Here is a 12,957-nt window from a genome sequence, read left to right as displayed (position 1 = left end):
ACTGTTAGATAAATTTTGATACAGCTCTGTGATAAAACATGACATAAATATTAACTATTCTGTTCTAGAAGCATATTTAATGATTTATTCATTGCTTCTAATATAATGTTAGGTAAAAACAGCAGAATTCAAAACTAAGTAAAACATAATCATTTCAATTTTATGAAAATACAGCCACCTATTTATATTTAGATACACAGAAAAAAAAAGACTGGAAGGAGCAACAGTGTTAACAGATATTTATCTGGGTGAGTCGGATTGTGGTTTTGTTCCAATTGGTCCCTGTTTACCTAAGAGAATTAAGGACAGAGAAAAGCAACTTATCCCACTTCTACCCAATCTACCCCATTAGATTACATCCCCTGCATTTTAAGTTTCTTGAAGAAGGGACTTGTCCCTCACAGTGACGGGAAGGAAGGGTTCACACCAACCTCGTGTCCTCCTGAATGTGTACCACTGGTCCCCGCAGGATGTTTTCAAGCTCCTAAGCACGGCTCTTCAGGACATATGGGGATTGCAAGATCATCACCCTTCATAATTCCAGTTTGCCTTGCTGCTGGGATCCTGCCAGAAATTCTTGTTCTGGAGAAACCCCAGTGGTCAAAGTGGCTCTCAGGGTGCCACCTGATGAAGTATGTGTGACCCGTAGCACCCCTGCTGTCACCTGGGCTTTGTTTTTTCATGATACTCACCTTGCTAGGCTCATCCCTTGTCTCCCTGTCATAAACTGTCTCTGCAGAAGCCGGGTTGTGGTTTACACTGGTCATCACTCAGAAGCAGGTTAACACTCAAAGCATTGAACAGCCTGATCGAAACACCCACCATCCACTTTTGTGCCAATTAGAACAGGCACAAGCAATAGCTCTGGAGCAGTGTTCTGGTGGCCCTGGCTATGCTTGACATTAAACTTTTGATTGCTGAATCAGAAGAAGGGCCAGTGAGGTGGTCCTTGGAGAGAGACAGGATGGAGGGAGTTATGGGGAAGAAGCACTGGAAACTCAGAGCAGCAGCAATTACAAACCGTATGGATTTAATTCAAATTTTAATAACAAGTATGGTCATACAAGGGTACGGGCCTACCCGCAGACCTGGGCAGAAGGAGTTTCTGTCCTGGACTCCACATTTTAACAAAGAGGCACCATTTTTGTTGCTGTGACAAAATACCTGAAAAAAATAATTTAGAGAAGGAAAGGTTTATTGGGCTCACAATTTCAGAGGTTTTAGTCCGTATTGCTTGGCCCTGTTGCTGTGGACACCTATGGTGAGGCAGAGAATCATGGTGGGGATCATGTGGCTACTTCATGGTAGCCAGGAAGCAGAGAGAGCGGAAGGGCCCAGGACAAGATAGAGTCCCCAAGGGCACACTCCCAAGGGCCATGCCCCCAACCAGCTCCCATCTCCTACAGTTCCATCCCCTCCCAATACTCCATTCAAATTATGAATGTACTGACAGATTCATCCACTACTGAGGTTGGCGCCCTCCTGACCCAGGCATTTGCCAAAGGCTCCACCTTTGAACATTGCTATACTGAGGCCCAAGTTCAATGCAGGAGTCTTTGTGGGACATTCCATATTCAGACCCTAAACACCGCCCACCAGACCAACTCCATTCAGCTCAGGGAAGCAGGACTCTTTTACTCTAGTCCCCCAACAGAATGGGACTGCACCCAGGTGTCAGGAGGGCATGCAGGTCGTGCCACTGCTGACCTCAAGGGTGGTCATTCAGCTGTCAGGGGGATTCATATGGTGGGAGTGCTCAGATTAGAGAGGAGACAATTCATTAATTTTCCACAGCCTTCCACAAAGATGGCACAAATGTGATCGATCCTCAAATACCTAATATCATTTCCCAGCAGTGCTGAGTGTCTCTGTGACATATTGAAATGATTTTCTTCCTGAGAGGATTATCTTCTCCACCAATGGGCTGGCCCCACACATTTGAACATGATCACTGAACACCTGGCAAGCAGTGCCACCCCACAGTGCAGTTTAATAATTCACATTCCAATCCAATTACCACGCTTCATACATAAGTGCTTCTTAGAATCATCATTTCCCAAGCAAGCAGGGTTCTTCAAAGGGAAATTCCAATGGTCATCTTCCAGGTATGGGCATGCTCCTCCTCTCTCCTTGCTATTAATGCCAGGTTGTATGAGATGTCTAGCCATGCCTCAGCAGAGCTGTGTCACCCCTGCCAGACCTTTCTGTCTCCGTAAGACATTCCCTGTCTCTTCATCAAAATGCAACTGGTCTTGGTGTTCAGGAAGCTCTGGGATCTGCTGAGTGTCTAACTTATTACACATTCATCTCTGACTTCTTATTGGAAGGGAATTTGAAGGCATGAAGAACATCAGGCAGACAGTGGACTGTGTGGCTTTGGGTATGTTCATGACCTCTTTCCTGGTTTCTAAGTCCTGATTGTTAAACTGGGAGGGTCCCAGAAGACCAAGAATTCTCAATCTGCAGAACATGGGCAGGCTTCAGGGAGTTTAAGAACGAGGCTAACAGTGCAGTGGGGCAGACCCATAATCCCAACTACTTGGGAAACTGAAGCAGGAGGATGGCAAATTCGAGGCCACCCTGGACAACTTAGTGAGACCCTGCTTCTAAGGAAAAAATAAAAAGGGCTTGGGAATGTAACTCAGTGACAGAGCTCCCCTGGGTTCAGTCCTCAATACTGGAAAAAAGAAAAATAAGGATAAATTATATGCAGAGAGTTGTGTGTATAGGGATATTTGTGTCTTCAATTTCTATGTGGAGACTAAGGTAGTCCCAGGGACACAAATTTCCTATCAACTTCAAGGCAGAACAAGTGACCTAGCTAAGGTGATTGGCCCTCTCTATTTCCTGGTTAAAGTATTGGTTTGGGGATAAGCATGTGTCTAAACTTTACACTCAGATCAAATATTATGGCATTTGCCAGCAATGCAGAAACAGAGACACTCTTGATAGATACAAATGTTAAAAATGAAGTGTCAAAATCATCCACTGGTCATCTTGAAGCCCACAGGTGATCCACTCTTGGGATGAAACTGATGATAGATGAGAGACAGAAGAAATGACAGTATTGGTGAAATTGTTCAAGTGCTAGCTCAAGCTTCACCTGATCTCCCTAAAGTGTTTAGTTGTGTGAGTCAATGAATGTTCTCCATTAAGATACTTTGATTAGGGCTTTGTGTAACTTCAAACTACAAGTCACTTAAATGATGATATGTATACATGTTCTGAGAAAAAGTCATAGTTTCTAGAAGATTCTTGAAAAAAAATCTGACCTTAAAAAAAAAAAACTATTTAAAAATCCTTAAACTAGAAAAATTTCTATGGTTCCTTACAGCATTAAAATTCTGCAATCTCATGAATTAATGGAGTTCTGAATTGTTTGTTTTACTGGTAATATATAACCCTTGCCATTTTAAAAAGTAGGTTTTTTTTTAAATAAAGTTTTTTTTTTTTTTTCCCATTAAAAAAGAAATACATGCTTATTATAGAAACACTTGAAAGCTATATGGAGGGGAAAACAAAAAAGACAACACCCATAAATATTTTGGAAATTTCCCCCCAAACTTTTACATTTTCTTAGGGAAGTCCTAAAATAGGTGAGCTGACATGATGCGTATGATTTTGTATCCTGTGTTCACTTGACATCATAACACAATGCTCCATAATCCCCACGTGATAACAAACTCTTGGAAAACATCATTTTAAATGGCTTCTCAACATTCCGTGGAGCTGATATTCCATACTTGGCTTTAGGATTTCCGAGGTCGGGTAGGATGAGGTTATTTCCAGGTCTTGTGTGTGTGCTCTTCTTTTTCCTCTGGTAACCAAAACTATTCACTTAAGGAAAGGGAGGAGTTGCCCTCAGTAGAATGTCCACTTCCATGGCAGACCAGGTCAAGACCGAGGTGGCAGGACAATCCTGTGGTCCAGGAAGCCCTTCCCAGCCCACAATGCAGACATCCCTTAGGGGCCCAAGCCAGCCAGGGAGAAGAGGCACCTCCCTCCATCTGGAGGCTTTTCTTAGAAGACTGCTTCTTAGAGGCTGTGTTCCTAGCCTCCTCCTGGAGGCGGATGGATGCCCAGGGAGGTGGGCTTGGGAATAAGCCCCCTTTCTCTGGGCTAGCTGCTCTGTTCCTTGAGCTATAAAAATGACATTCAGCAGGAGCAGGTGCTGGGCTAGGTAGCTCTGGCTTTCTCTGTCATGGGTGAGAAGTCACATTCTGGGGTTGAACTGTAAGAAATGCTTTTAATCCCCAGCATCAGTTTGATCCCTATGAAGGTGATACATCTGTACCCTCCCTTGGGCTTCTGTCTTATTTTTCAGTTGGTTCAAGATTCTCTTAGCCAGGGTGAAAAAAATAAATAAAATGCGTTGGATTTATGAGCATTGATCTTATAACCTGCTACTTTACTGAATTCACTTATGAGTTCTAAGAGTTTTCTGGTGGAATTTCCAGGTTCCTCTAAATATATAATCATGTCATCAGTGAACAGGGATAGTTTGAGTTCTTCTTTTCCAATTCGTATCCCTTTAATTTCTTTGGTTTGTCTAATTGCTCTGGCTAGAGTCTCAAGAATGATGTTGAATAGAAGTGGTGAAAGAGGGCATCCCTGCCTTGTTCCAGTTTTAGGGGGAATGCTTTCAGTTTTTCACCATTTAGAATGATATTAGCCATGGGCTTAGCATAAAGGGCCTTTACAATGTTAAGGAATGTTCCCACTATACCTATTTTTTCTAGTGTTTTGAGCATGAAGGGGTGCTGTATTTTATCAAATGATTTTTCTGCATCTATTGAAATAATCATGTGATTATTGACTTTAAGTCTATTGATAGGGTGAATTACATTTATTGATTTCCTGATGTTGAACCAACCTTGCATCCCTGGGATGAAACCCACTTGATCATGGTGCACTATCTTTTTAATATGTTTTTGCATGTGATTTGCTAAAATTTTCTTGAGAATTTTTGCTTCGATGTTCATTAAGGATATTGGTCTGAAATTTTCTTTCCTTGATGAGTCTCTGTCTGGTTTAGGTATCAGTGTGATAGTGGCTTCATAGAATGAGTTTGGGAGGGTTCCCTCCTCTTCTATTTTATGGAATACTTTGAGAAGTATTGCAATGAGCTCTTCTTTAAAGGTTTTGTAGAACTCGGCTGAGAAACCATCTGGTCCCGGACTTTTTTTGTTGGTAGGCTTTTGATGACTTCTTCCTATTTCATTACTTGAAATTGGTCTAATTAAATTGTGTATGTCCTCGTTCGGTTCGGGCAATTCATATGTCTCTAGAAACCTGTTGATGTCTTCAAAATTTTCTATTTTGTTGGAGTATAGATTTTCAAACTAGTTTCTAATTATGTTTGTATTTCACTCCTGTTTGTTGTTATATTTCCTTGTTCATTCCGAATTTTAGTGATTTGGGTTTTCTCTCATCTTCTCTTTGTTAGTGTGGCCAAAGGTTTATCAATTTGGTTTATTTTTTGAAGAACCAACTATTTATTTTGTCAATTTTTTGTATTGTTTCTTTTGTTTCAATTTCATTGATTTCAGCTCTGAGTTTAACTGTTTCCTGTCTTCTACTACTTTTGGTGCTGGTCTGTTCTTCTTTTTCTAGGCCAACGCATTTTTATACATAAGTGATGAATCTTCAGAAAGAGAAATTAGGAAAACTACCCCATTCACAATAGCCTCGAAAAAAATAAAATACTTGGGAATCAATCTCACAAAAGAGATGAAAGATCTCTACAATGAGAACTACAGAACACGAAAGAAAGAAATTGAAGACAACCTTAGAAGATGGAAAGATATCCCATGTTCTTGGATAGGAAGAATTACTATTGTCAAAATGGCCATACTACCTAAAGTGCTATACAAATTCAATGCAATTCCAATTAAAATCCCAATGATGTACCTTACAGAAATAGAGCAAGCAATTATGAATTCATCTGGAAGAATAAGAAATCCAGAATAGCTAAAGCAATCCTTAGCAGGAAGAGTGAAACAGGGGGTATCGCAATACCAGATCTTCAACAATACTACAAAGCAAGAGTAACAAAAATGGCATGGTATTGGTACCAAAATAGAAAGGTAGATCAATGGTACAGAACAGAGGACATGGGCACAAACCCAAATAAATACAATTTTCTCATACTAGACAAAGGGGCCAAAAATATGCAATGGAGAAAAGATAGACTCTTCAACAAGTGGTGCTGAGAGAATTGGAAATCCATATGCAACAGAATGAAACTAAACTCATATCTCTCACCATACACGAAACTAAACTCAAAATGGATTAAGGACCTCGGAATCAGACCAGAGACCCTGCAGATTATAGAAGAAAAAGTAGTTCCAGATCTTCAACATGTCAGCTTAGGACCAGAATTCCTTAACAGGACTCCCATAGCACAAGAAATAAAAGCTAGAATCAACCACTGGGATAGATTCAAACTAAAAAGCTTTCTCTCAGCAAAGGAAACTATCAGCAATATGAAGAAAGAGCCTACAGAGTGGGAGAAAATATTTGCCACTCATACTTCAGATAGAGCACTAATCTACAGAATCTATAAAGAACTCAAAAAACTCTACACCAAGAATACAAATATTCCAACCGACAAATGGGCTAAGGAAATGAATAGACACTTCACAGAAGAAGATCTACAAGCAATCAACAAACATATGGAAAAATGTTCAACATCTCTAGTAATAAGAGAAATGCAAATCAAAACCACCCTAAGATTCCATCTCACCCCAATTAGAATGGCGATTATCAAGAATACAAGCAACAACAGGTGTTGGTGAGGATGTGGGGAGAAAGGTACACTCATACATTGCTGGTGGGGCTGCAAATTAGTGCAGCCACTCTGGAAAGCAGTGTGGAGATTCCTTAGAAAACTTGGAATGGAACCACCATTTGATCCAGCTATCCCACTCCTTGGCCTATACCCAAAGGACTTAAAATCAGCATACTACAGAGATACAGCCACATCAATGTTCATAGCTGCTCAATTCACAATAGCCAGACTGTGGAACCAACCTAGATGTCCTTCAATTGATGAATGGATAAAGAAACTGTGGTATATATATACAATGGAATATTACTCAGCCATAAAGAATGATAAAATTATGGCATTTGCAGGTAAATGGATGAAATTGGAGAATATCATGCTAAGTGAGATAAGCCAATCTCAAAAAGTGAAAGGACGAATGATATCGCTAATAAGTGGATGATGACACATAATGGGGGGAGGGAAGGGTTACTGTTAGGGTTAGAGTTAGGGTTAGGGAGCAGGGGCAAGAATGGAGGAAGGAAGGACTGTATAGAGGGAAAAGGGGTGGGAGGGGTGGGGGGAAGGGAAAAAATAACAGAATGAATCAAACAACACTACTCTATGTAAATTTATGATTACACAAATAGTATGCCTTTACGCCATGTACAAACAGAGAAGCAACGTGTATTCAATTTGTTTATAATAAAAAAATAAAAATAAATAAATAAATAAATAAAAAATAATAATAAAAAAAAAATAAAAAGAAACCACTGTGGAGTTTGAGGATTCTGTTTAAAGGGCTGTGCAAAGTCGATTCTAACCACCCTATGAGTTACTTGGCTCAGTTTCTGCCCCATGTATACACTCTGCATGCATGCAATCAACTCTTTCTCTCTTGTTCATCTGCTGCATAGCAATGTAATTTCCAGGACCTCAACCACAGAACCTAGGGAGAGGACATTTTCCTTCTCCTACAGAACTGTTTCAGGAACCAGCACAGCAGAAATCAATTTCCTTCCTCCCAACTAAGGAAAACACCTCGAGGAAAGAATCACTACAGTTCACGTTAGGCCAAGAGAGGCAGGTCAAGTGTCGCTGATGCTCAGTCCCATCTGACACAGGACACCGAGGCACAGTCCATCGGCAAGGATGAGGGGTGTCCTGAGAGCTGTGTGTGTCTTTTACCATAGCCCAGGTCAGCTCTGACCCCACAGGGAAGAGGTCATGCCCTGGCTGCCAAGCACTGGATGGCCTCCGTCACCCCTGCTCTTCACTCATCCTACTCACATCCCTCAGTCCCCAAACGGAAAAGAGTGCTTCTCTTTCTTCCTCTAAAACCAAAAATTCACTTTGACACCCCTTACAAAAAGTTGGAACTCTTGAGGTTTGTTTTCAAGAAAACAAAATCCATGGTCTGGGAGATTCACACCGTTTCTATTAGTGCATTCTACTTATACACAGTAGTGGGGTTCACTGTGACATCATCATACAGTCATGGAATAGAATGAGCTCCAATTCCCTCTCCTGGGCTTCCTACTTTAGAGGGCTCTCTACTACGTATTTGGTCTTTAATTAGTGCTTTATAGGTATGCATCAAAGGTGGAATTCACTGTCGTATATTCATGTACGTAGACAGCACTGTTTTGACAATTTCTTTCCACACAGGGGATCCTTTGAGTAGAGGAAATGAACTGAGGGGGAGGAAGGAGGAACAGGAAGAGGGAGGAAAGATGGATTGCGTTGGGGAGGTTTTATCCCAAGGGAAGAAAACTGAACTGCAGGCTTATGTGTTCAAGTGTGTAAGGAGAGTTCACTGTAGAACGAGGAAACATGTCCCTCCCCAACAGGATCTTAAAGCACCAATCACCATCGTGTCCTTGCAAGGACACCAGTTATGTAACAATGTAACTGGCAGCAGGTATGGACAAATACCTGCCAAGATTCCTCTCCTGCCTTCTCAGACCTTAACTGGCTGTAACTCCATTTAATTAACATCTGCAGAACAAGCATTCACTATTAGTGGAACCAGAGCACTAGGTCCAATGTGGTGACAAATGTTACAGCTAAAGAGAAAATGAGTCAGGAATAACTAATTTGAGGAAGACAATACTATGTTGCTCTGCAAAAACACAAATCTTAACATTATGGTATCCCACGAGAAAAAAAAAAAGGATGATTATATCTGTAAAAGATAACAGGAATTAGGCCTGAGGATGAAGCACCACCCCCTTTTTTTCCTAATTTTCAGGTGTATCTTTATGTGCCTCAAAGACTGACAGGTGTTCAGGAAAGCAAGCACAATACTGGACATGAAAAGGCATGTGAGGACCAGGCAGTGTGGCTCAGCTGCATTTCCAAATGGAACACGGGACAACCCAATGTGGAAATCCAAATTCTGAAATGTTCCAAAGTCTGCAACTTTGCAGTTCCAACATCATGTCGGAGGTGGAAAACCCCATACCTGATGTCTGGTTCAAAGGACACAAACTACTTCATGTACAGGACTGAAAATACTATAGAAAAGTACCTTCCAGCTATGGGCACAAGGTGCATATGAAACAAATGACTTTCATGTTTCAGTTGGGCAGCATGGTATTATGTACATGCAAAAATCCCATCATCCTAGAGAATCCAAAACTCTTCTGGTCCCCAGAATTTTGAATAAGGGATATGCAACCTGTACCTCACAGGGAAAGGGCCAGAAGGCTCACTCTGAACTTGCAGATTAAGGTCTGTGAGAAAGAAACATCTGTATTAGGACTGCTCTTCTGAGTGGGCACTTGGGATGGAATAAAAAGAAGTACCCAGAAGTACCTCATAAGGAAAAAGAAAAGCTCAAGACAACAGAACTTAGTTCCTTTGTGATCTCCCAACGCTGAGGCACAGGATGGCCTAAGGTGACATCTTTGGGTCATCACCAAAGCCAGTCTGTCAGCACTGGAAGGCTGTCCCTGTCTCTCTCCACCCACGTCTCCATTCCCAGGTAACTAAGAGGATGTGACCAGAGAACTTCTCACCTCCCATCTTGCTCTTTAAGAATCCAGAAGCCTAAGCGGCAACTCACTTGAAAATTAGAAGGAGCTACCACTGGGGTGAGTGGTCAGGATCTTCTTCAACTACTAGGTACACTTTCTTCAAACTACTGTAGGTTGCTCCTCAATATCTGTAAGGAATGGGTTCTCGAACCCTTCAAAGATACCAGAATCCAAGGATGGTCAGGCTCCTAAAATGGTATGTAGTATTGATGTATAAACTGGGCCCATCTACCCGTACACTTCCAGTTATCTCTAGATTACTCATTAACCTCATACAATGTAAATGATACATAAACAGCTTTTATACTATCTTATGTGGGAATAGTGAAAAGAACAGGAAACTATATGTTGAGTACAGAAGCAATTTTTTTCTGAATACTTTTGATACTCAGTTGATTGACTCTGCAGACGCTGAACCCCAGATACCCAGGCTGAGGACACATACCACCTCCCACTACGCAGACATGCTCCTGCACACCACGTCACAATCACGTCTCCTCTGCTTCAACATCCTGCACACCAGCCCACGAACTCCAGCTCCTGACCCTCCCACAACAATAGAGCCCCTTCCTTTTTCCCCCTTTTCCTGTTTCTCTCATTTGCCTCCAGTCCATGCCACAGATCCTGCCAGCAATGGGAAAACCCTGCACTTAGGCTGCTACAAGCAAATCCAAAACTACTTTGAAGATCAGAAATCCAAACTCTGGTCTGTAAAGGCATGAGTGTTATTATCTCTACAAAAGGTCTGGCGAGTTCCTCAGAGCCTTTCAACCTTCAGCCATGTTCCATGGAGGACTCCTCTCCTGGCTGTGCCTCTAAGACCTCTTTTGGGAATCAGAAAAGATAGTCCACCTAAGCCTTCAATGTAAAGCAACAGGAATCAAATGACTACAAAAGCAAATCCATTCTTGGAATGATTCTAAGAAGATAACTCAAACTCTTGCAGTTCCTGCCAATGTTATTTCTGCTTCCTGGAAAACAGGCAGAGACAACAAGGTGTTTAGTGCTCCAGGTCATGGTGAAGAATACAGCGAGTGTTTCAACAACACAGATATACCACTGAGAACCAGCTATGTCTCACATGGGAAGTCCTGCCGTGGCCTGGACTTCTCAAAAGCAGAACAGGACCATGACTAACCAAGACCATTAGGCACACAGAACCAGGAGCAAAGCCTCCTTGTCCTCCCAGGGACCCCAGAGAATTTGTCACGGCGTAGGGTCAATTCAGCAGGGTTCGGGTCCTCTCATCACTCCTGCTCCTCTCCACCTTCTTCCCCCGGCCCCAAACTCAATGGAGATTACCTCCTGGTATTCGGCCCTCCTGCTTCCACGTACAGTGTCCTTAACTCTACTCACGGGACAACCATCATATATATTCCTAAAACACAGGCAGACATACAATGGAGTCTGGTCCAGTCTTAATAAGGAAGGAAATTCTGACATATAGAGCAACATGGATGAAACTTCAAGATTGTGCCAAGTGAACTGAGCCAGTCACAGGATGAGGCAGTAGGAGTCCGCCATATGAGGCTCCTTGCCAAATGCAGAGGTAGGAAGTGCAATGGAAGCTGCCTGTTGGGATACTCATCATATCCACACCTCACGTAGAAGAATAATCCCTTTCTACTCCACATAGGTTCCCTGAGAAATATGACAACACATCCAAGACCCCGCAGGACAGAAGGCACAGGTAGCAGGTGAAGGACTGGCATTCTGCTGTGATGAATGGCATCCTGAATCAATGGCAGGTGACCAAACCCACTCCCTCCTCCCTGGAGAAGCTGAGGCCCTACACCTTCCTTTGCCCATGCTCCTTCACTACTAGGCCCCGAGAGGGCCCTGAGTGGCCTGCGGAGTTAATTTTGGTTTAAGACCCCAATGTAAAGGAAGTTGAATCATTAAGGAGTATGTCACCGACCTGCCACTCCATCACCCCAGAGTGTGCAGCATGTTTCATACCAGCAGGGACGTGTGCCGACACAACAGTGCACCCCACAATTCAGAAAGTTAACACTGGGACATTCCTAACCTCTGCTCCTCAGATCCCGCCAGTTTCCAAGTGCCTCACAAACCCATCCTAAGGGGACAAAAACACAGGACTCGCAACTGCATGGGATGTATCCACTTGCTCCTCCTGCCTTGGCAGCAGGGCACACTCTGTCACTGGATGGCCCTCATGATAGCAGGTTGGCTGGGGCCTGCAGCTCTCTGCAGCTGACCCACATCAGAGAGGACCAGGGCACATCCCCAGGAAAAGATCCAAATTCAAAACTGCACGTACGGGGCCTCGGGCTGGGGGTCAGTGGCAGAGCACCTGCCTGGCATGTGGGAGGCACTGGGTTCCACCCTCAACACCCTATAAAAGTGAACAAATAAAATAATGGTCTATTAACATCCAAAAAATTATTTAAAAATAATGCTTATAGGTTTTCTACTGAACACTGTTTACTTCTGCACCAGTGTAGAAACAAAGACTCTAATCCAGCCCACAGGACTTGAGAACTGCTTGTCTTGTGACTCTACCACATTGGACCTGTTCAGAATCACCCACTGCATTGAGCCATCACATCTCTCAACACACCTTTGACTTCGTTGAGCTTGATGGTTTCAAAGATTACTCACCAGTTCTTCAGCAGCAAATCCCAGTTTTGGCTTGCCTGATGCTGATTAGATTCAGGTTAAATTCTCTGGCCAGCCTCACAGAAGGAATGCTATGCATCACATCCTCTCAGGTGGACACAATTTCAACTTGTTCCACTCCTGGTGTTGTTCACTTGGTCTCTTAAGTTAGTGGCTGCTTGGGCTCTGCATGATGAACTTCTTCCTTTTTCCCTTGTAACGCACAAGCCTCCTACAGAGAAATAATGAAGTTATGTAAATGTCCCATTACTCAAACTTTCAATTTATTCACTTTTATCGGTATGGTCTCATCTTTCCTGCTTTTATTCAAAGAGTAAGTATTCATTACTATTATTTACTCAGATGATTAAATTGTCCCAGGTTTGACAGGTAGGAATCCCTTCAAGCTGGGTTCTGTGTCCTTTGGACATGTACTCATGGTTTTTCATAGTCTCTGCCACAATAAAATATTCCAACATCATCTCCTACTTTCCTGCACCAGCCCTGAAATGGGACATTTTTCCCAGATATTCTATT

Source organism: Sciurus vulgaris, assembly GCF_902686455.1.
Source record: "Sciurus vulgaris genome assembly, contig: HiC_scaffold_177_arrow_ctg1, whole genome shotgun sequence".
Lineage (NCBI taxonomy): Eukaryota > Metazoa > Chordata > Mammalia > Rodentia > Sciuridae > Sciurus > Sciurus vulgaris.
The sequence above is the reverse complement of the archived record's forward strand: the minus strand, read 5'-3'. Positions refer to the sequence as shown.